Below are 22734 nucleotides of genomic sequence, written 5' to 3'. Positions count from 1 at the left end.
GGGTGACTGTGTGGAGTTTGCACTGTCTCCCCTTGTCTGTGTGGGTTTCCTCCGGGTGCTCCGGTTTCCTCCCACAGTCCAAAGCTTTTTTATTAAATTTTTGAGTATCCAATTATTTATTTTTTCCCAATTAAGGGACAATTTGGTATGGCCAATCCACCTAACCTGCACATCTTTGGGTTATGGGGGTGAAACCCACGCAGACATGGGGAGAATGTGCAAACCCCACACGGACAGTGACCCAGGGCTGGGATTCGTACCCAGGTCCTCAGCGCCGCAATCCCAGTGCTAACCACTGCACCGTGTGGCCCCCCCCCCCCCCCCCCTCCCCCCCACCCACAGTCCAAAGATATGGTGTTTAGGTGGATTGGCCTTGATCAATTGCCTCTTAGTGCCCAAAAAAGGTTAGATGGAGTTACTGGGTTAAGGGAATAGGGTGGGGCCCTGACCCTAGGGAGGGTAACCTTTCAGAGGGTCAGTGCAGACCCGATGGGCCGAATGGCCCTGTTGTGATTCTATGAAATAACAGATTCAGTTTTGGCTGTTTGTTAAAAAAGCTCATTGCAAGAATGATTGTGTGACTGTACAGATTCCTTCTTCATTGAACAGAGCAATGATTGAATTCGTCAATGGTTCAGAGTTTCAACCTTTGCAACAGGATAAGGGTTAGGGTCTGAGCACTGTTTTCATGGGTTATTTGACATTAAGGATGTTCAGTGTGTGATGTCAATTGGTGGCCATCCGCTTATTAAAGTGACATGGGGACAGAGGGAGGAATCAGTGTCCATTTTGAAAACAGTTACAGAAGTTATTGAGCTCAATGTTAATAGGTTTATGTGCAAACACACAAAAATATAAAATACTGACTGGATCTCCACATTGAGCAAATGCAATGGAAAATGTCTCAGTAAAATAAGACGGGCAACTCCAATTACAAAGAATTCAGGCAAAGCGCAATCCAGAAAATGTGCAATTTGTCGCTCCTAATTTCCATTTCCCTTCATTCCTGTGGGTCAAAATGCAGCTGACTTTTTTTTTTACATATACTGAAGGCGCGCACCAAAAAAAAATATGCTGAAAATAACTCTGAATGTCATCTGATTTAATGATAAAATTGTTAATTTTATGAGAACATTGAAAAATCCGATCCTCTTGCATTAAAGCTTGAATAAATTCATGAGCTTTCCGGATTCTGCATATTTCGCAGACAGGCCCACATCCATCCTGTTGTCGGCAAAGGCAACTGCAGTTAAATAAATCTGAACAGGCAAAAAACAAACCGTAAGAGGTAGCTCGGAGGTTTAACTCTGTGAGGGCAACTGTTCTATTTCAGCTCCATGTTATTAACTGCAGAGCAGAAGATTCTCCCCCCCCCCCCCCCCCGCCCCCCCCAAACACACACACACACCACCCCCCCCTCCCCACTCTGTTTTCCAGGTGATTCTTCAAATGCCACGGTCGAAGCAATTAAATGTTTTTTCAATCCATCATTAGAAATTTGGAGAGATTTTAGATGATAAGAGAAGTTCATGGATCCACCGTGCTCAGTTGTTTGAGAGGGTTATTAGGTGTGATTTTTACAATCAACGGTGAAGTTTACTGATGAGATCTAGAATGATACCCAGAAACAGCGATGCTATGTTGGTTGCGGATGGAAGCTGCCAGTTCTGACCCACGTTTATGGCAATTACACTTGGCATTTATGCCATGTTGCAGTTTTTTCACTCATGTTAACAGCCTTACGCCGTGACCTGTAAGTTCAGCTCTGTCTTGACACTAATAGATCAATACTGGGCCCGAACACAGGAGCAAAGATAATAGCGTGATTACCAACATTTCAGGCGAGTCTTGGGCACACAGGGCACAAGACTTGCTGAAGATCACCAACATCTATCTGAAGGAGAAACTGTAGAAGCAAGCACATTGGTCAGATGATTAAGGACAAGGAGCTTAGGAGAAGTTTGAGGATCTGCAATGAGAGACTTTCTGAATTGTGTTAAAAGGCAGCAAGGAGAGGGAACATTTTGAGTCCTCCCTGTGCCTGGAATTGTTCTTTCCATGAATTTAACTACTGAATCTTCTGTCAAAGGGTCATTCACCTGTGGAATTCTCTTTCCCAGAGAGTAGTGGAGCCTAGATCATTGAATGTTTTTAAGGCTGGGTCAGATAGATTATAGATTGACACGGTCAATGAGGCCATAATCGGATCCGTCTTTACCTCATCAAAGGCAATCTATAGCTCGTATGGCACCCAGGGCAGTCCTAAGGAAGCAAAAAGGTGCAAAAACAATCTTTGTCACTCTTTGTTTTGCATGCTAGGTAATTATATTTACCATGTGTTCTTCACTCATGCTTTCACCTATTTGGCAATTGAAAGACAGTTCATTCCACGTTTTCTTTTCCATTTCGAGAAACATTACCTGAGGTGATGCCAGGTACTCGAGGGGTCGAGATGACATTGACTCTGTTGGTGATATCTTGCTTTCTTCTTCCTGGTGTAAGGATCAAAGAGTGGAGCAGCAGGGTTAATGTCTGCACTAAGCAATGCTGAACAGTATCTCTCTTACCAGAGTCCAGTAGCAGAAGCTGCTGGAAATGTGTGCCTGATCGGGTAGTATTTGAAGAGAGAGAGTTGTCCTTCTGTACAGACCTATCCTTTTGGAGTTCTATTTTGGACCTCTGGCCTTGGGCGGAATTCTCCGACCCCCCCGTAGGGTCGGGGAATCACCCGGGGCCGGCGTAAATCCCGCCCCCACCGTGGCCGGAATTCTCCGCCACCCGGGAATCGGTGTGAGCGGGAATCACGCCCTGCCGATCGGTGTGCTCCCCGCGGCGATTCTCCGGCCCGCAATGGGCCGAAGTACCGCCGCTGCCAGGCCACTCCCGCCGATGTGGTTTAAACCACCTCTGGTGCTGGCGGGATTTGCGGCGCGAGCGGCCCCCCCCGGGGGGGGGGGGGGGGGGGGGGGGGGGGGCGTGGGCCGATCGGACCCCGGGGGGTGCTCCCATGGTGGCCTGGCCCGCGATCGGGGCCCACCGATCGGCGGGCGGGCCAGTGCTGTGTGGGCACTCGTTTTCTTCCGCTGCCGCCACGGCCTCCACCATGGCAGAGGCGGAAGAGACCCCCCCTACCGCGCATGCGCCAGTGGTGACGCCAGTGGCTGCTGATGCACTGGCGCACGCATGGACCGGCAAAGGCCTTTCGGCCAGCCCCGACGCCGGGTGGCGTAGCGCCAAAGGCCCTTGGCGCCGGTTTTGGCACCAGTCGGCGTAGCGAAAACCACTCCGGTGCGGGCCTGGCCCCTAAAGGTGCGGAGAATTCTGCACCTTTGGGGAGGCCCGACGCCGGAGTGGTTGGCGGCACTCCGCTACGCCGGGACCCCTGCCCTGCCGGATAGGGGAGAATCCCGGCCCTTTACTTTTTGCTTCTGGCTTCTACAGATATCGATAGCAACGGTTAGGCCTCTACCCATTGGAGTTTAGAAGAACGAGAGGTGTTCTGATTGATAAGATCCTGAGCGGACTTGACAAGGTACATACATAGAAGATAGGAGCAGGAGGAGGCCTTTTGGCCCTTCGAGCCTGCTCCGCCATTTATCACGTTCATGGCTGACCATCCAACTCAATAGCCTAATCCTGCTTTCTCCCCATAACCTTTGATCCCATTCGCCCCAAGTCCTATATCTAGCCGCCTCGTGAATATATTTTTAGCATCAATAGATGCTGAGAGGATGTTTCCCCTTATGGAAGGGAATAGAACGAGGAGACACTTTAAAAATAAAGGGGCGGGATTCTCCGCCCAGCCGCGCCACATTTCTGCTTCACCCCAACGGCGGGATGCTCCGTTACGCCGGCCGGTCAATGGGGTTTCCCATTGTGGGGCAGCCCCATGCCGGCGGGAAACCCCCGGACTGCTGGCAAAATGGAGCATCCCGCCGGCGGAGAATCCCGCCCAGGGTCTTCCATTTAAGACGGAGATGAGGAGAATATTTTTCTCTCAGAGGGTCATTTGTCTGTGGAATTCTGTTTCCTAGAGAGCAGTGGAGCCTGGATCATTGAATATATATTTTTTTAAATTTAGAGTACCCAATTCATTTCTTCCAATTAAGGGGCAATTTAGCGTGGCCAATCCACCTACCCTGCACATCTTTGGGTTGTGGGGGCGAAACCCATGCAAACATGGGGAGAATGTACGAACTCCACACGGACAGTGACCCAGAGCCGGGATTGAACCTGGGACTTGGGTGCCGTGAGACAGCAGTGCTAACCACTGGGCCACCGTGTTGTCCCCATCATTGATTATTTTTAAGGCTGAGTCAGATAGATCTTTGATTGACAGGATTCAGGGGGTACGTGTGGAAGTAGAGTTGAGGCTATAATCAGACCAATCCTTACCTTACCAAATGGCAAAGCAGGCTCGAGGGGCCTAATGGTTGTTTCTAATTCATAGGTTCATATCTATGATTGCATGTACTTTGTGTTGGTTAAACTGAGTTTCCTGGATAATTTCAAAGCCATCCAGAAGTTAAGCAGTTCATGTAGTTTGTATACCAGTTCATTTTTCAGTGAGGTCAAGTGGTATACTTCCTGTTTTCTGAGGTCTTGAAGTGTGATAATCATGGCTTGTGCTCAATTTGCTCTGCTAGAAGTGGGTGGGGTTAAAGAACCAAGAGGTGTTGCATTGTGGCTCAAAGAAATTGTCAAATGTCCATGTAGCCCCGAATTGCTAACCTTGCAGGACGAATTCTGTCAATATAAGCCCTTGGGGCACCTGGAAAATTGGCCAATTGTGAGAAGCAAGGACTTAGCCAGTCATTGAACATATTGGCTCATTTATTACCACAGCAGGAGCAACAAGATTTCATTGCCAAAGATTTTGACACTGGTGTTAAACCAACTGTCTTAATAAGTCAACATTTTTTAAATAATTATTGTATTTATGAAACAGCCTTCTTGATCTCACGACATCCCAAAGGACTTTCAACCAATGGAAGTCCTTTGATGTGTAATCACTGATGTTAAATTGGAAAATGCGGCAGCCAATTCGTGCCCAGCAGTGAGATAATGACCACATAATCTGCTTTAGCTGTTGTTGGCTGAGGACAAAGTATTGGCAGGGATATTACGGACTCCACTGTTTCCCTTTGAATAAACAATAGGTTCTTCTATATCCACCCAAGAAGGTAGACAGGACCTCAATTTACGTTGATAACCTGTAACCATTAGACACTCTACTTTCTTTTGTTGCTTTGTGAGAACGCCCTCCAGGTACCATTCTGCCCCTTATATTTTGTCTGACAGTAGGTTTGTGAACCCATATTTTTGTCACCGTGCTGCAAGTCAAATAATTTATGCTTAGAAATATGGCCAGCAGCGGGAGAACTGTAACTGCTGTCAGCTGCACTCCTCTGGGATGAAGATATGTATTCAATTGACATTGGGTTGATCATCTGCAATTATGTTAATTCAGCCTGAACACATGATTGGGCTCAACATCGCTGCTGAACCAGTTCACTCTTGTCTAAGTCAGTGGTTTGTGGGTTAAAGTCTCACTCCACTTGCCTGGATGAGTGCAGCTCCAACAACACTCAAGAAATTCAACATCATCCAGGACAAAGCAACATACTTGACTGGCACCCCATTGGATGATTCTGTGGCCTTGGGTGACTGGCTGTGTGGAGTTTGCATGTTCTCCCCATGTCTGCGTTGTTCTCCTCCAGATTTTCTTGCACAGTCAAAAGATGTGCAAGGGTGGCAGGCAGGCACTTTGGTTAATACAGCTGCCTCACAGGTCCAGGGGCCCGGGTTTCAATCTAGCCTCGGGCAACTGTCTGTGTGAAGTTTGCCCATTCTCCCTGTGTCTGCGTGGGTAACCTCCAGGTGCTCTGGTTTCTGCCCACAGTCCAAAGATTTGCAGGTTAGGTGGATTGGCCATGATCAATTTGAGGGGTTACGGGGATAGGGCGGGCGAGTGGGCCTAGGTAGGGTGCTCTTTCGGAGGGTCGGTGCAGCTCTGATGGGCTAACTGGCCTCCTTCTGTACTGTAGGGATTCTATGGGATTCTCTGGATCCATCATCTCAACATTCACTCCCTCCACCACGACGCACAGTGGCAGTAGTATGCACCATCTGCTAGATGCACTGCAGCAACTCACCAGGGCTCCTTCAACAACATCTTCCAAAACTCGTGACCTCTACTACCTAGAAGGACAAGAGTAGCAGATGCATGGAAATAGCATCACCTGAAAGTTCCCCATCCGAGCCACATATCATCCTTACTTGGAACTCTATGGGCATTCCTTCACTGTCGTTGGGTCAAAATCCTGGCTCCCTTCCAGACAGCATTGTGGTTGTACTTACACCACATGGAATACAGCGGTTGAAGAAGGTGGCTCACCACCACCTTCTCAAGGGGAAATTAGGGATGGGCAATAAATGCTGGCCTAGCCACATCCTGCGAAAGAATTAAAAAAACTCCCCCCCCCCAAAAATTCTAGACTGGCAGATCCAATGCAGTACTGACAGAACACTGCACTGCTGAAACCAAGATTGTCTTGTCCTTTTGGGTGAGAAAGTAAGCTGAGACCCGCTCTCTCGGGTGAAACACAGAGCATTATTTTGAAGAAGACCAGGGTTGTTCTGGCCAACACATATGAAATGAAAATCGCTTATTGTCGCGAGTAGGCTTCAATGAAGTTACTGTGAAAAGCCCCTAGCCGCCACATTCCGGCGCCTGCCCGGGGAGGCTGGTACGGGAATCGAACCGTGCTGCTGGCCTGCTTGGTCTGCTGTAAAAGCCAGCGATTTAGCCGAGTGAGCTAAACCAGCCCCTATTCCTGATATTCCTGAACCATTGCCATTACAAACAGATTACATGACATTATTGCACTACTGTTTTGGGACCTTTGCTTGTTCAAGTTGGCTGTTGCATTTCCTAACAAAAATTCCAAGATGGCGTCGGAGCATGGCGACTTTCTGCGAGCTCTCTCCCCTGTCCCTTTTCTTTTATCTCCGATCAGCGCTCTGACCTACTAAAACTATTTTCATGTATTTGCTTTTTTGGCCCCTTGTTCCGCACCGTAACCAAACTGTTTGTCGATGCACCATTTGTCAATATTCTCTGTTGATTATTCTTTTGTCTACTATGTATGTACTGTGTACATTCCCTTGGCCGCAGAAAAGTACTTTTCACTGTACTTTGGTACATGTGACAATAAATCAAATCAAATCAAAAGTCACTGGACTTAAAAAGCACTTCAATGGACCTACCGGAGGTTGTGAAAGGCATCATATAAATGCAAAGACGTGCATTAGGTGGATTAGATTGGCCTTGCTAAATTGCCCCATAATGTCCAAAGATTAGGTGGGTTACCTTCTGAAGGGGAACTAGGGATGGGCAATAAATGCTGGCCTAACCAGTGATGCCCACATCTTGTAAATGAATTAAAAAATAAATAAATTAGACCTGGGTGGAGTGCTCGTTCAAAGGGTCAGTGCAGACTCACTGGGCGGAATGGCTTGCTTCTGCACTGTCGTGATTTTATGATTCTACAAATTATTTATTTTCCCTGGTGAAGTCATGCTGATTTTTATTTTAGAGTACCCCATTCATTTTTTCCAATTAAGGGGCAATTTAGCATGGCCAATCCATCTACCCTGCTCATTTTTGGGTTGTGGGGCGAAACCCATGCAAACATGGGGAGAATGTGCAGACTCCACACAGGCAGTGACCCAGAGCCGGGATCGAACCTTGGACCTCGGCGCCATGAGGCTGCAGTGCCAACCCACTGCGCCACCGTGCCGCCCCAAGTCATGCTGATTTAATGGTTAATTTTTAAAAATGTTAATGGGGGGGAAAAACCCACAGCATTTTAAAGTTAACAATTCTTTGTATCTTTTCTATTTTAAAGGGAACATTGATGGTGTTTTTGTTTTGAAACACTAAAAATTAGTCGTCTGTTAAAATGCAGTGTTGGACCTGCACAGCCAAAAAGGCTGGGTCGATGGTGGACAGGAATGCTCAGAACAATCTTTTGGGGGATGTAATTTTATGAATCCGAATTGACAACGTTAACCAGACATGCATTCCATTGATAGCTGCATGATATGATCGTTGTTGCTTTGGGAGGCAGCAGCCGGTGTGCATGCAGGTGTAATTTTTGGGGAGCATTTCAAGTGGCGCGTCTTCCAGAGCGTACAGTTAATAATCCTCACTGATAAGTACATTGTGAAGAGAGACATGTTTAGCCTATCAGTTTCCTCCTGCTGCTCCGTAAATCACCTGTGAGAGAGATACCTGTGTCACTTTTTCACACAAAGTGCTGGGAACAGATTATCTGTCTGCCTCCGAGACTCTCAGTTTCAAAGTGGTCGCTACTTTATAAAACTGGCGTATGGGCGCAACGTAGTTAGGGCATCAACAGGCAGCTCCCTCTTGCATCTAATTAATCCAACATTGGTGTGACAATCACCTTCGCTGCCTGATGTTACATCTGAGAAACTGCTAGGCTGCCTTCCGTTCGCTGAGGCCGATTTACCATTGAACAAATCATCCCAGAGTTTGGACTAATAATCCAATGGACTGTGAGATCAGTTGCCACTGGGATAGCGTGTGAGAACTTTGAATTCAGTTCGAGAAAAAAAAACCATCTGGAAATAAAAAGCTGGTATCACTAGTAAAAGTTTAACAAAAAATTAGAGTACCCAATTATCCCCCCCCCCCCCCCCCCCAATTAAGTGTGGCCATCTTTGGGTTGTGGGGGTGAAAATCAGGAGTAAAAGTAACCACAAAGCCTATTAGTTTGTTGTCAACCTATGGTTGACTGTCGGCCTTCAGGGAAGGAACACTTCCAAACTGGCACATCCATACCTGATTGCAAGCTTTTTTTTAAACCAAAAACTGTCCTCTGATACGGCCCAGCAAGCCATCCAAGTTGGTTGACCCGTGGAAGGTCAATCAATGCCTCGCCAGTGGCGTCCGTATCTCTGAGTGAACCACAATATAAATCCCCCCTCCCCCCCCCCCCCCAAAAAAAATGCAGCAATTAAAAGTCAGCGACGACCGGGCACTCTCCTGCATGTTTTGCCTACAAGTCGTGGAGTTACGAGCAAAGATTCCAAAAATGACACTTGGGAATATTGTGCCAAAGGATTTTCTGCAAATGTGCCAAAGATCCCCAAACACAACACTTTTGCCAGACGGGTTGTGGCCAAAAGGCATACTCTTTCACTAAATCATTGCTGGGTTAAAAATGATTTTATTTCCACAGGGGGTGTGGGGGTGAGGGGTGAGTAAATGACTGACCCTACCAAAGGGGCATTACTTGCATTTCTTCTATTTCAGTCTTTCCTCTCTCCTGAAGCACTGACTCTGTTCCCCTGCACAGATGCTGCCTGGGCCGGCTGGATGTTTCCAGCACTTTATCGCTAAAAGATTGCTTTGATTTGATTTCGATGCTCTGTGTGTGCCGTTTTCCCAGACAAGCGACCCAAAAGTGTTACTCTTGCGGAGTAGCATTTAGTGCTGTTAGGGAGGGGGGGGGGGGGGGTTGGTGTCGCCGCGTCCTTGTTGCAGAAAATAACAGGGTTTGAGGGAGGTGCTACAAATGGCAGCCTGACACTGATAATTGCTGTTTATACCTTTCTGAGTCTTCCTACTCCTCCTTAGCCTGTCTTTCTTTCTGCCCAGCCGCTGATACCGTACACCACACAATACAGGTCAGCCCAGCCTGCAAAACTGGTTCCTCTGCTCTGCTGTAAGGTGATTGCTGGGACTCAGACTGGCTCAGGCTTGTCCGGCACAACAGGCAGCCGGGAGCCTGCATTAGATTTCGGCTACCAGTATTTTCTTTTTTAACCCTTATCGTTCTCATCTCTGTCATTTGCACATAACGTAGAATCGCGCGATTATAATCAGGGCTGCAGTGAGCAAATGCTCAGTTATTAACACCTTTCCACCTGAAATTACCCAGTGTTGGCTCTCTCTCCTTATCTGACCTCGACTCAAAATTTAGCTGGGTCACTGTCCGTGTGGAGTTTGCACATTCTCCCTGTGTCTGCGTGGGTTTCACCCCCGCACCCCAAAGATGCGCAGGGTAGAACATAGAACATGCAGGGTAGAACATAGAACATAGAACATACAGTGCAGAAGGAGGCCATTTGGCCCATCGAGTCTGCACCGACCCACTTAAGCCCTCACTTCCACCCTATCCCCATAACCCAATAACCCCTCCTAAACTTTTTCGTCACTAAGGGCAATTTATCATGGCCAATCCACCTAACCTGCACATCTTTGGACTGTGGGAGGAAAGTGGAGCACCCGGAGGAAACCCACACAGTCACCCAAGCCGGGAATCGAACCTGGGACCTGGTAGGTGGATTGGCCACGCTAAGTTGAAACCTTAATTCATAGAATCATAGAATTTACAGTGAAGAAGGAGGCCCTTCGGCCTATCGAATCTGCACCAGTCCTTGGAAAGAGCACCCTACTTAAACCCACACCTCCAACCTATCCCAGTGACTCCACCTAACTATTTTGGACACTAAGGGCAATTTAGTACGGCCAATCCAGGTCACCTGCACATTTTTGGACTGTGGGAGGAAACCGGAGCACCCGGAGGAAACCCACGCAGGCACGGGGAGAACGTGCAAACTCCACACAGGTAGTCACCCAAGCCAGGAATCGAACCTGGGACCCTGGAGCTGTTAAGCAACAGTGCTAACCACTAATTGGAAAAAAATAATTGGGTACTCCAAATTTTTTTTTTAAATTTAGCTAAAGTGCCCCGATCACACATCTCCCCCCCCCCCCCCCCCCCCCCCACCCCTCCAATAAATTGCATTATTTCTGTGGCGTATTAACCTCGGCTAATTGAAAATATTAGCCAGCCTCCGATTAGCACGTTGATCAACATTGCGTTTCAGGCATTTCACAACTCTTTGACTCAGAGAGAAAGGTGGAGCTAAACTGAGAGCTATTCAAAGGCCATAATGCAGCTTCACCCTCCTGACCTTTTGGGATCAAATGTTATATTCAATCGCACTGCTGACACTTGTAACATAATAATCCTACTCCTGAATGATTTTGCAGCACAAGCTGATTTTTAAGCATGCTTTTAAATTTGTTTTATTTTTCATCTCTCCCATGCTTTTAATTTTTTGTCCCCCCACCCCACCCCCTCCCCTCCTCCCAAACTCCTGTATTGTGCACGGTTGTCGAGCTGGGTTTAAGTCCGTGTCACTCATGACCACAAACTGCATCAGAAAATGTGAAATGGAGTGTTGCAAGCTGCCTCAGCTCCCATCCTTTCTGTTTACCCTTCACCCTCACCCACCGCAGCACCCACCACCCCCATATTGAACTGAGACCAGTAACCCACTGGGGATAATTTTGACATTATGTGATGATTGAAACAGGTAATAGCACATCGGCAGCTCCTTCAACACAAAACTTACATTTATATATCACCCATAATGTAGTAAAATACCCCAAGTGTTGCACAAGAGCGTTGTCAAGAATTCGATATGAGCCACGAAAAGGGATGCAGTATTAGGAGAGCTGACTCAAAAAGCAAGGTTTTAACGAACGGCTTAAAGATGGAGAGAGAGGGGGAGAGATCTGAAAGGGAATGTCAGCCCTTGGAGCCTAGCTAGCTGAATCATAGAATCCCATAGGTTCCATTCAGTGCAGAAGGAGGCCCATCAGCCGACCCCCCAAAAGAGCACCATACCTAGGCTCACTCCCCCACCCTATCCCCACAACCTAACCTGCACATTTTGGACACTAAGGGGCAATTTAGCATGGTCAACCACCTAACCAGCACATCTTTGGGTTGTGGGGGCGAAACCGGAGGAAACCCACGGCAGAATTGGGGAGAACGTGCAAACACCACACAGACAGTCACTCGCGGCCGGAATCTAACCCGGCTCCCTGGCGCTGTGAGGCAGCTGTGCTAACCAGTGCTGCCACTGATGGAGCGATTAAAAGTGTAGATGTGCAAGAGGCCAGAATTGAAGGAGTTCAGAATATCAAAGGCTGGAGGAGGGTCAGGGAGAAGCCCCTTTTTAAAACTCTCTCCACTTTATTAATTTCCATTGACTTCGATAAGTAGATTGAAATCTCTGTTTTCATGATCACACAAAAACAAAATAACAGGCTCGGGGAGATTTGGTCATGGCCACTGTATTTTGATGGAAACAGTCCATTAGTACAGTCCCACGCTGCTGCAAGGTGCTGGGTTTTTAGTGCTAAATGGAAATCCATGTAAAAGTTTATCGGAAATCTTGGTCATCGTCTGGGTAACATTGAATAGCACCTACAACACAGAAGGTCATTCGGCCCAAGTGACCTTTACATGCATTATGCACCAACCCTTCTTTGGTGCTACTTCATCTCACCCCATCAACATATCATTCTATTCCTTTTTCCCTCGTGTTTATCTGTCATCTGGTTTAGTATAATGAGTGTTGAAAAACACCGTACAATTAATGTTAACATTCATACAAATTTCTCTCCACTATCATCTGGGCAGGTCAATTTGTCTTTTAAAAATCGATGTAAATAGTCCGCAAAGGAATGTCACATGTTAAATGCAACTTAACTGCAATAACTCTCTAATGCTATATCTAAATTCAATTTAGCTTTCTCTTTTTTGCTGGAAACTGCTCTTGAATTAATATGAGCATTTGTTATATTCATGGTATTCAGTGCATGTTGTACAGGCGCCGAAATGTGGCGACTAGGGTCTTTTCACGGTAACTTCATTGCAGTGTTAATGTAAGCCTACTTGTGACAATAAAGATTATTAAAAAATATATACATGACACAGTGTGATAATTAGACAGTGAGCCAGCATTACTCAATAGCCTGGGCTGTGAATGACTTTGGAGGCTGGTTTCATGGGAGCAGCAGTGGGTCAGTGTGTACTATCATGCTTGATTGGCACATCAGTAACTAGAGGTCTTAGACTACATCCAAATGATCCAGTTCCCTGAGCCTCACTCAATTGTGATGGCAGGATTAGAACCCATGCTGCCCTGTGATCAATTAGAATAAACATGTCATGAATTATATTGTGATTTATATAAACTTTATTCAAGGACTGCGGAAGCCTCAAAATAAATTTACTCTGAAGGAAACGGGAAACCTTTTCTTAATTACAAAAGGTGCTCCACATTGGACTTAATTGTCCCAAGAAATCAGTAGATCTTTGCCACAGCTTTCCTTGATAAGAAACTTCAAATGAACTTTTTAATCATTGAAAGGGATTTGGGAAGCTCGGAGTACAATCAAAAGTACATTTGTTCTGTGCCAAGCTGCCAAAATGCTGCTGTCAACTGAGATAGCATCAAAACATCAGAAAACAATGTTGAGGCAGATTACTCTTTAAGCATGTTGCAAATACTGCAAGCGGCCACATTCCCATTTAAGGGCCATGAAACAAAAAACCTTTCTTTAAAAATGTAGTTTTGAATTATTTCCTCTCAAAATGACTCTCTTCAAAGAAAGTCTTAAACGAACATTGCAGTTTCCGCTGTGAATGTTGTCCCATTTAATTGCTTTACTTGATGTAATTCTTGCCATCCATTCTCAAGTTCTTTCTGTGTTGGTGTTATGAGCTCTCATTCAACGTTAGAGTTGGCATGCAGAAGCATGTTGGCACCAACTGGGCATAAATTGTCTAACCAGCTATCTTGGTGCAAAATCTTTAATGAAAACCCTCTGCTGCGTTTTGGCAAGAGAAGGAAACGTGCTCACTGGTATAAAGTGGATAAGTTAATACTTCATGGCTCAAGTAGCAAATTAGGTGGCCTCAAGGAATTATTGGGTGGGAACATAACACTGCCTGGTGCAGAAGCTGATTTCGGCACTCTCAAGGACACATTGAACTTCAGACCTCATGGCTTTTAAGATGATTCTGGTGGCCCCCTAAGTACATATTGGTGGATAAGTTAATACCTTCTGACACTCTAGCTAAATAGCTGGTACATCAGTGTATCTGATGTGCTTTAATGTTGCATTTTTTGACTCCAGTTTCTTTCCTTTTCTCATGAAGGTTCTTGATGTGGTACAAGGCATCAAGCGTCCTTCAGTACCACAACCAATGTGTGAGCCACGACAGTGAATATTGGCAGGCTATTTGATCACTTGGAGGCAATCATGACCTGTCCTCACTTATTATTCATACTTGTGAAGGGTTACTGGATAGCGATGAGGGGCAGAAGCCTTCTTTCTTTTCCTCTCTACCTTCTGGGATTTGAGGTTAATTGTAACACTCACTGAGATCAGCAGGGATTGAAGCTATATACAAAGACATTTATAATAGTGTCTTTTCACAGATGTCAGACACCTTTACAGCAAATAAAGTGCTTTTGAAATGTTGTCACTGTTGTAATGTAGGAAACATGACATAGGATTAAGAAATTCAGTGACAAGAAAGGTGACCCACCAGCAGCATCATCTCCCAAGCCAACTTGCCCAGCCACAAGGTGTTAATCACTCAAAGCCCCTCCCACAGGCTGGAACATGCCATTTGTACGCTTGGCACCAAACTTTCAAAGCAACTGCTCTACTCAAAATGCAGTCATAGCACGAGACTTCCAGGACATCACCATAATACAAAATTAATAATAGAATATTATAATACAATCAGGTAACCCCTCTGTTCAAGAAAGGAAGGAAATAGAAAACATAGAACAATAGGCCATGGGTCTGTCATAGGAAAAATGCTGGAAGCTATTATTAAGGTGGTTAAAGCAGGGCACTGAGAACATTTTAATTTGTTATGGGCCAGGGCTTAGAAACTCCAAAGTATATTATGAAGCTCATCTGACCTCTAACTTTTATGTTGAATTTGGCTAGGATGAGCACAAGAGCCTTCACTTCAGGCGTGATTCATCAGATTTGCTAGGCACTTTAATCAAAATAAAGTTTATTATAAGAATGCGGTTAACATATATAAAACACTTAGCAAGAATTTCTTATCAATTACAAACATGAAAAAGAACGCACAACAGCGACAGTAATCTATGTATGTAACTCATAACGAATCCCCCTCAACTGTTCCAATTCAATACAAAATCCAATAAAACCAAAACCCAGCACACTGTAATCTCAGTTGAATGGGACTGGTCCCTTCCCTGCCATTCTGGTCCAGTTTCCAAACAGCAGATTCAAAACTCCTTCCGGAAAGCAACTCTTGCTTTAAGGTTACCAAGGCAGTTTGCTACACCCAATGTGCTTTCAGTTCATTGGAACAGCTTTAAAATAAAACCGACAAAACAGGGAAACTTCCTTCAGCTTAACACAGTGCTGCTTCTGCAGTCCAAACCAACAAAATTGTGACCCAAAATAAGAGTATGTTGTGAAGAGGACATATGGAAGCAGCAAAGTGATTAGTTAAGTGAGTGGGGCTGGTTTAGCTCACTTGGCTAAATCGCTGGCTTTTAAAAGCAGACCAAGCAGGCCAGCAGCACGGTTCGATTCCCGGATTGTGGTGACTAGGGGCTTTTCACAGTAACTTCATTGAAGCCCTCGTGACAATAAGTGATTTTCATTTTTTTTCAAACCAAAATGAAACCAAAACACTAAACCCCCTTTCACCTGACAGCCACAGCCCAGTTCCACCCACAAATGCCATCACTGAAGCCATGCTGCAAGCCATGTGGTAAAGCAAAACTTTTCTTAAAGGGACTCCCGTATGACAAATGTAATCAGGCAGTTAACATGATTTTGTGAAAGAGTAATCATGTTCAGTCATTGATTAGAATCCTTTGAGGAAGTAACAAGCAGCAGGGGAACCTGTAGATGTGGTGTATTTTGGATTTCCAAAGGGCATTTGATGAGATTCCTTATTACCTTAAGATATCAAAGGTTGTGACACAAAATAAGAGTATGTTGTGAAGAGGACATATGGAAGCTGCAAAATGATTAGTTAAGTGAGTGAGCGATGGTTTGGCAGATTGAGTATCCATAGAATCCCTACAGTGCAGAAGGTGGTGATTCAGCCCATCAAGTCTGCACTGACCCTCTGAAAGAGCACCCCACCCAGGCCCACTCCCCCACCCCACCCTCACCCTACCCTCACATCTTTGAAACTAAGGAGCAGTTTGTCATGGCCAATCCACCTAACCTGCACATCTTTGGACAGTGGGATAAAAGCGAAAGACCTGGAGGAAACCCACGCAGATAAGGGGAGAAAGTGAAAACTCCGCACAGACAGTCACCCAAGGCCAGAATTGAACCCAGGTCCCTGGCGCTGTGAGGCAGCAGTGCTAACCACTGTGCCACCGTGGGAGAATGTGAGGTTGTTCATTTTGGTCAGAAGAATAGAAATGCAACATATTATTTAAAGGGAGTGAGATTGCAGTCAGAGGGATCTGGGTGTCCTGAGATATGAATCACAAAAAGCTAGACTCCAGGGACATACAGCAAATGATTAGGAAGACAAATGGAATGTTGTTGTTTCTTGAAGGGAGAATAAAATGTTAAAGTAGGGAAGTTTTGCTGCAGTTGTAGGGCCTTGGTGAAATCACACCTGGAGTACTGTGTACAGTTTTGGTCTCCTTATTAAACATAGCACTCGGCAAGGCCCCACAAGTAGCAACGTAACCTGATAATCTATATTAGTGATGTTGGTCGAAGGATAGATACTGATGAAGAAATCTACTCTCTTCAAAGTAGTGCCATAGGATCTTGGCCGATGTGACCTTGATTTAAAGCTTCACCTGAAAGACGGCACCTGCAACAGTGCAGCACTCCCTCAGAAGTGTACAGAAATACCACCTTAGACTCTGTGCTGGAGTATTCGACTTGAGACTGCTAAACGGTGGACCATGGCTGGCATTTAGGTTCTTCTAGATCTATGAAGCTCAATCCTACACTTGCCAATGCACTTTATCGCAAATCCATCCAGCGAGCTGTGTCTATTATTTCCATGATTGTCACTCTTTCTTGCAGCCACTTTAGAGTAGATAGGCAGCAATTGCCTCCAATAAAGAGGTAACAATATTAAGCCTTGATCATCTCTGATCTCCTCCAGGCCTGGATATGACAGAATTCTGATACTGCAGTACTGTGCCTAATATGCAAAAGAGCCTATCGCCATGTGACTTCTGCTGCATCCTCTGTGTAATGATATGTATAGTGCAAGTGTAGTAAAGGGTTAACATCAGACACCCTATGTGTAAATCAAACACCAGATGGCGTTGCTAAGTTATTGTATATAAAGCAGCATCTCGGAATTCTGGGAGAATATGATGAGAAGCTGATGAGAACAGAGTGAGAATTAATTGTAGAGATATAGCAGAGGTCAAGTTATAGTGTAGTTTAGGGCAGCACGGTGGCCTAGTGGTTACCACAGCTGCCTCACGGCGCTGAGGTCCCAGGTTCGATCCCGGCTCTGGGTCACTGTCCGTGTGGAGTTTGCACATTCTCCCCGTGTCTGCGTGGGTTTCGCCCCCACAACCCAAAAATGTACAGAGTAGGTGGATTGGCCATGCTAAACTGCTCCTTAATTGGAAAAAATAATTGGGTAATCTAAATTTATAAAAAAAAGTTATTGTGTTGTTTAATATTTAGAGAGAATATTGATTACTGTACTACAGATTCAGTATTATTAGTTTAGTATCTGTTACTCAGTAAAGTGTGCAAACCTAATCAAGCTTAGTAGTGTAAAATAAATTCATTTTGATTCAAACTTCTTGGGCTGGATTCTTCGCCCCTCCGCGCTACATTTCTGATTCACCCTGCCGGCGGGATGCTCCGTTATGCCAGCTGGTGAATGGGATTTCCCATTGTGGGGCAGCCCCATGCCATCGGGAAACCCCCGGGCTACTGGCAAAACACAGCATCCCGCCGGCGGAGAATCCATCCCTTTATTTGTTATATCCTTTGTCATCAACACTACATATCTGGCTATCTTGGAGGAAAAGGCAAGGAATATAACATTCTGTACTTCATGTTGCTCTAGTGATGCGCTCCCACCATGTCTTTCTGCTGGCTCCTTTACTCCAAATGTAACCTCCTATTTGCAATCTAAGCAGTTTATTGCTTGTCATATTGATTAACACTGGTGCAGCGATAATGCTTTTGACCTCACAGGGTTAATCCATAGGATATGATTGGGGTTCTTTTTAACTAGATATCTAACCATCTTAAATTATTATAGCAGATAACATTTTTCAATTAACTCTGAGCACCTAACAATTTAATAAAGCCTCACCGATACACTTACCCATGATAGGCTATAACTTACATGTGATTATCCAAATTGAAACACTGTGAATCACATATTTTACAATCTTTTTTACACCCTGCCACCACCCAGTACTATAGTTTGATTAGTGTAATATATATCAGGGCTGGGTGACATGACAAATTTCATTATCAGTGCATCATTTTTAAACTTATACTTTCACGGTATTGATATTGGGCACAAGATCGATTAACTAATGCCGGGAGGAGATGGATGAAAGCAATCATTTGATTGGGATATTCATCTTTCCCATTTATTTGGCTAATTAATTATCCATAGCAAGTTATTGCATGGAATATATTCGATGTAATTTATTTTAGGATGGGAATAAAGTTTTTAGGTTTGCATGGAAGAAGCAGTAAATTCTGGAAGACCTTTATGGTGATATTAAAGAAATTACAGGATCTGGTCTACGATATAAAGGAGCATTCCTTCCTGGCCATGCTAAATATATCCACGATCCTCACCACTTAAGAGTCCTAAAATGTGAACGTGCAGATCTCAGGTTAAAAAAGAAAAAAAATACACACGATGCTTCCAAGCATGCATCTCCTGTTTTGCATTTCCTTCCCCAGTCTCCCAAAAAGAATGACAGGAGAAGGAACATTACACACAGTAAGGAATGTGTGAGGGCAGCTGATGTTGTAAATGCCTTCATTTTCACAGTGGTGAAAAACCTCCCTCTCTCTCTAAAAGTGTACAACTCTTATCATATAATGATGTGCACTGTCATTGCATGTGTTCACGTAGCTGGGGTTTCAACCAGGAATTGCAACACACCATCGGATGGTCACCTAAATTTTTCATTTCTGACCCTCCAAATCTGTTACTAAAATATGGTTACAAACGCGCTTTTCTTTTCTTTTGGTAGCAACACCCAACAACAAATCAAATTAAGCGCATGCTTTCAGAGAAGGAGATTTCATGTTCAGAATGGCAGACCTGTCAACATAAAGAATATAAATCTCCCTGATTCGTGTTTGAAGAAAATGTATCAACTGCAACTGTGATTGCAGCAAAGCAGTATCACACTGGAAACCTGCTTCCAGTAGGTTGGGACTTCAGTTGCTAATGCCGTGTCTGATTGCGTCTATAATAGAGCTGACTGTTCGAGTACTCACTGTGAGTAAGAGAACTGATCATGCCAGTACTGGCTGTATGCATAACAAAAGTGACTGTACCATTACTGATTGTGTGTGTAGAGCAAGGCTGACTGTCCCAGCACTAACCACATGTGCAACAGAACCAGCTGTATGCATAACAGAAGTAACCGTGCTAGTACTGACTGTATATATAGGAGGACTGGCTAGCCCAGTGCTGATGGTATGTGTAACATGACTTAGTATTGCCTGTATCTGCAGCACGATTCACTGTGCTGACTGCATGTACAACATGGCTCAGCATTATCTGTATCTATACCAGGACTGACTGACTGTCCCATTTTGAATTGCATATGTATATATAACTGGATAATGCATCTCTCTTTTTTTTCATCTCTGAATTGAGACAGCAATCTTCATGGGCTGGATTTTACTCACCCCACCCCAGCACCATTCCCCACCCACCCTAATGGGTGTGTTCATGGTGGAGAGTGGGAGCATGTAAAATATGACGGGTTGCTATAAATGTTAGGTGGTCGGGTGCCGAAGGCGGCAGCCCGCTGGCGTTTTGAAAAGGCAATTAAGAGCAATTGCATTTGTTGACAAGCCAATTGAAGGGCAGCATGGTGGCACAGTGGTCAGCACTGCTGCCTCACGGCGCCAAGGGCCCTGGTTTGATTTTGACCCCGGGTCACTGTCCATGTAGAGTTTGCACATTCTTACCATGTCTGCGTGGGTCTCACCCCCACAACCCAAAGATGTGCAGGGTAGGTGGATTGGCCATGCTAAGTTGCCCCTTAATTGAAAAAAAAAGAATCGGGTACTCTAAATTTGTTTAAAAAAACAAGCCAATTGAGCTAGGTATTACACTACCAAAGCCATAATGCAGTTTGCGTGGGCAGGCAGTGAGGAATGGGCAGGCAATATTTTTAACAAAACTGGTTAAAAGTCAGGAAAGAAGAGGCATGGTTGGGGGAAGGGGATGTTCTAGAAGTGTCTGTGCACATCCATTTCTGTTGGGTGCCAGTCTCGGTAGCGTACCTGACCTTTGATACAAAGCATGGGGACTCAGCTAGTTTAAAGAGCAAATAAATAAGTCTCGCTCCTTGTGTTAATCTTTTTGCAGCACGGGTGGCACGGTAGCACAGTGGTTAGCACCGTGGCTTCATAGCTCCAGGGTCCCAGGTTCGATTCCCGACTTGGGTCACTGTCTGTGTGGGGTCTGCACTTTCTCCCCGTGTCTGCGTGGGTTTCCTCCGGGTGCTCCGGTTTCCTCCCACAGTCCAAAGATGTGCAGGTTAGGTGGATTGGTCATGTTAAATTGCTTTTAGTGTCCAAAAAGGTGAAGTGGGGTTACTGGCTTATGCGGTGGGGGTGGGGGTTTGGGTGGGGTCCTCTTACCAAGGGCCGGTGCAGATTCTCTTTCTGCACTATAAATTCTATGATATCTCACTGCAATGTTAAATTTGTCAACCTCCATTTTCTTGGTTTGTGGAAGCCCTGGTTACCAGCTAGTTCAGAGCACAGCCGACAATTGGCGACCAGTGTGACTTCAGCGAACTGTCCTCTGGTGTCTGGACCATACATAGCAGGGACTATCCTGTAACCATCTGCATTTATCAGCAACTATTCCATTACTGATTATCTCCATATAAATGCAAACACCTCACACAAGGCCAATTGTCCCAGATTTAAGACCAATTTAAAAAGCAAGCATCGGGTAGGTCTGGATTAGATTAACTCACTTGTGCAGAGTGTAGGTTTGAGCCTGGTGTGTTGTGATGAGCTTCATCTCTTGTCAGTTCTACATTTGCCATTCCATTCCAGCACGTGCCTGACAGCCTTGTTGATTTGACATTTGGCATCTCCGAGGAGCACAGTGCTTACCCTGGGAGGCTTAGAGGTTTCAGTCCTATTATGTTTCCCAATATTTTGGTTATTTTCTTTGTGAATTGCAAACTTGGGCCTGTACAATAGCTGAAAAGCAAGAAAGACTTTAATTAAATGGCCCCTTTTATGACCTCAGGATCATCCAATGCGCTTCACAGACAATGGAGCACTTGTATTGTAGGAAAGTGAGCAGGGGCCTGACAGGGTAGATGCTGAGAGGATGTTTCCCCTCATGGGGGAATCTAGAACTAGGGGACACAATTAAAAAATAAGGGATCACACGGCGATGAGAAGGAATTTCTTCCCTCAGAGGATCTGTAGTGTTTGGAATTCTCTTCCACAGAGATCAGTGGAGGTTGGGCCATTGAACATGTTCAAGGTTGAATTAGATAAAGTTTTGATTGATAAGGGAATCGGGGCTTCTGGAGAACAGGCAGGAAAGTATTGTTAAGGCCTACAGACAGAACAACCATGATCTTATTGAATGGTGGAGCCGGCTCAATGAGCTGACAGGCTCCTATTTCATACAATTTTATTAACCAATTTGTGCACAACCCGGTCCAACAAATAGCAATGGGGGGGTGGGGGGGGGGGGGGGGGGCACGACACCGTAGCACAGTGGTTAGCATTGTTGCCTCAAAGTGCCAGGGACCCGGGTTCGATTCCCGGCTTGTGCCATTGTCTGTTTTCCACAGATTTTCCACATTACACTTCAAAAGTAATTTGTCAATTGTAAAGTGCTTCGGAATGTCCTGAATCCCTGACAGGGGTGATATTGCATGCAATATTTTCTTTTAGATGATCTGTCCATTAATAATAATAATCTCTATTGGTGTCACAAGTGGGCTTATATTAACACTGTAATGAAGTTCCTGTGAAAAGCCCCTAGTCGCCGCACTCTGGCGCCTGTTTGGGTACACTGAGGGAGAGTTCAGAATGTCCAATTCACCTAACAAGCACGTCTTTCGGGACTTGTGGGAGGAAACCGGAGCACCCGGAGGAAACCCACGCAGACACGGGGAGAACATGCAGTCTCCGCACAGACAGTGACCCAAGCTGGGAATTGAACCTGGGACCCTGGCGCTACAAAACAACAGTGCTAACCACTGTGCTAACCACTGTTATACCGTGCCACCCTATTACGCTGTATTACCTATATTACTCTGCCAAAGTCATGATGCGGGTTGGCCTGGGTAGGCGAGCAGGATGGGATTTTTGCTACTGCCGCAGGGCCTGGATTAAACATCCATCAGGATACGGCGCCACCCACTCACGTCGGAGTGCCAGCCTGTAGAGAGATCAGCAGCAGGCATCAAACATCACCCCCCTCCTTTCCCTCTCCACGAAAAGAATTACAATACCTTGGGTGTTCCAAAAAAGTTCCCAAAGAAAAAAAGCACCAATCAGTATAGATATGTCCTATCGAAGGATAACTGGGCCCAAGATCCTTTTAATAGTCACATCAAAAGAGCTAAACAAACACAACTTTA

At 45.3% G+C, this 22734-nt stretch overlaps 1 long non-coding RNA gene across 1 annotated transcript in view; it reads left to right on the top strand.

Moving 5' to 3' along the window:
- LOC119969654 overlaps nucleotides 1-22734 on the top strand; it is a 386118-nt gene that overhangs the window by 677 nt on the left and 362707 nt on the right. The gene's annotated exons all lie outside the window — the stretch shown is intronic.

The sequence above is a fragment of the Scyliorhinus canicula genome, chromosome 7 (genome assembly GCF_902713615.1).
Source record: "Scyliorhinus canicula chromosome 7, sScyCan1.1, whole genome shotgun sequence".
In the NCBI taxonomy this organism is placed as follows: domain Eukaryota; kingdom Metazoa; phylum Chordata; class Chondrichthyes; order Carcharhiniformes; family Scyliorhinidae; genus Scyliorhinus; species Scyliorhinus canicula.
This window is presented reverse-complemented; position numbering and strand designations above follow the sequence as displayed.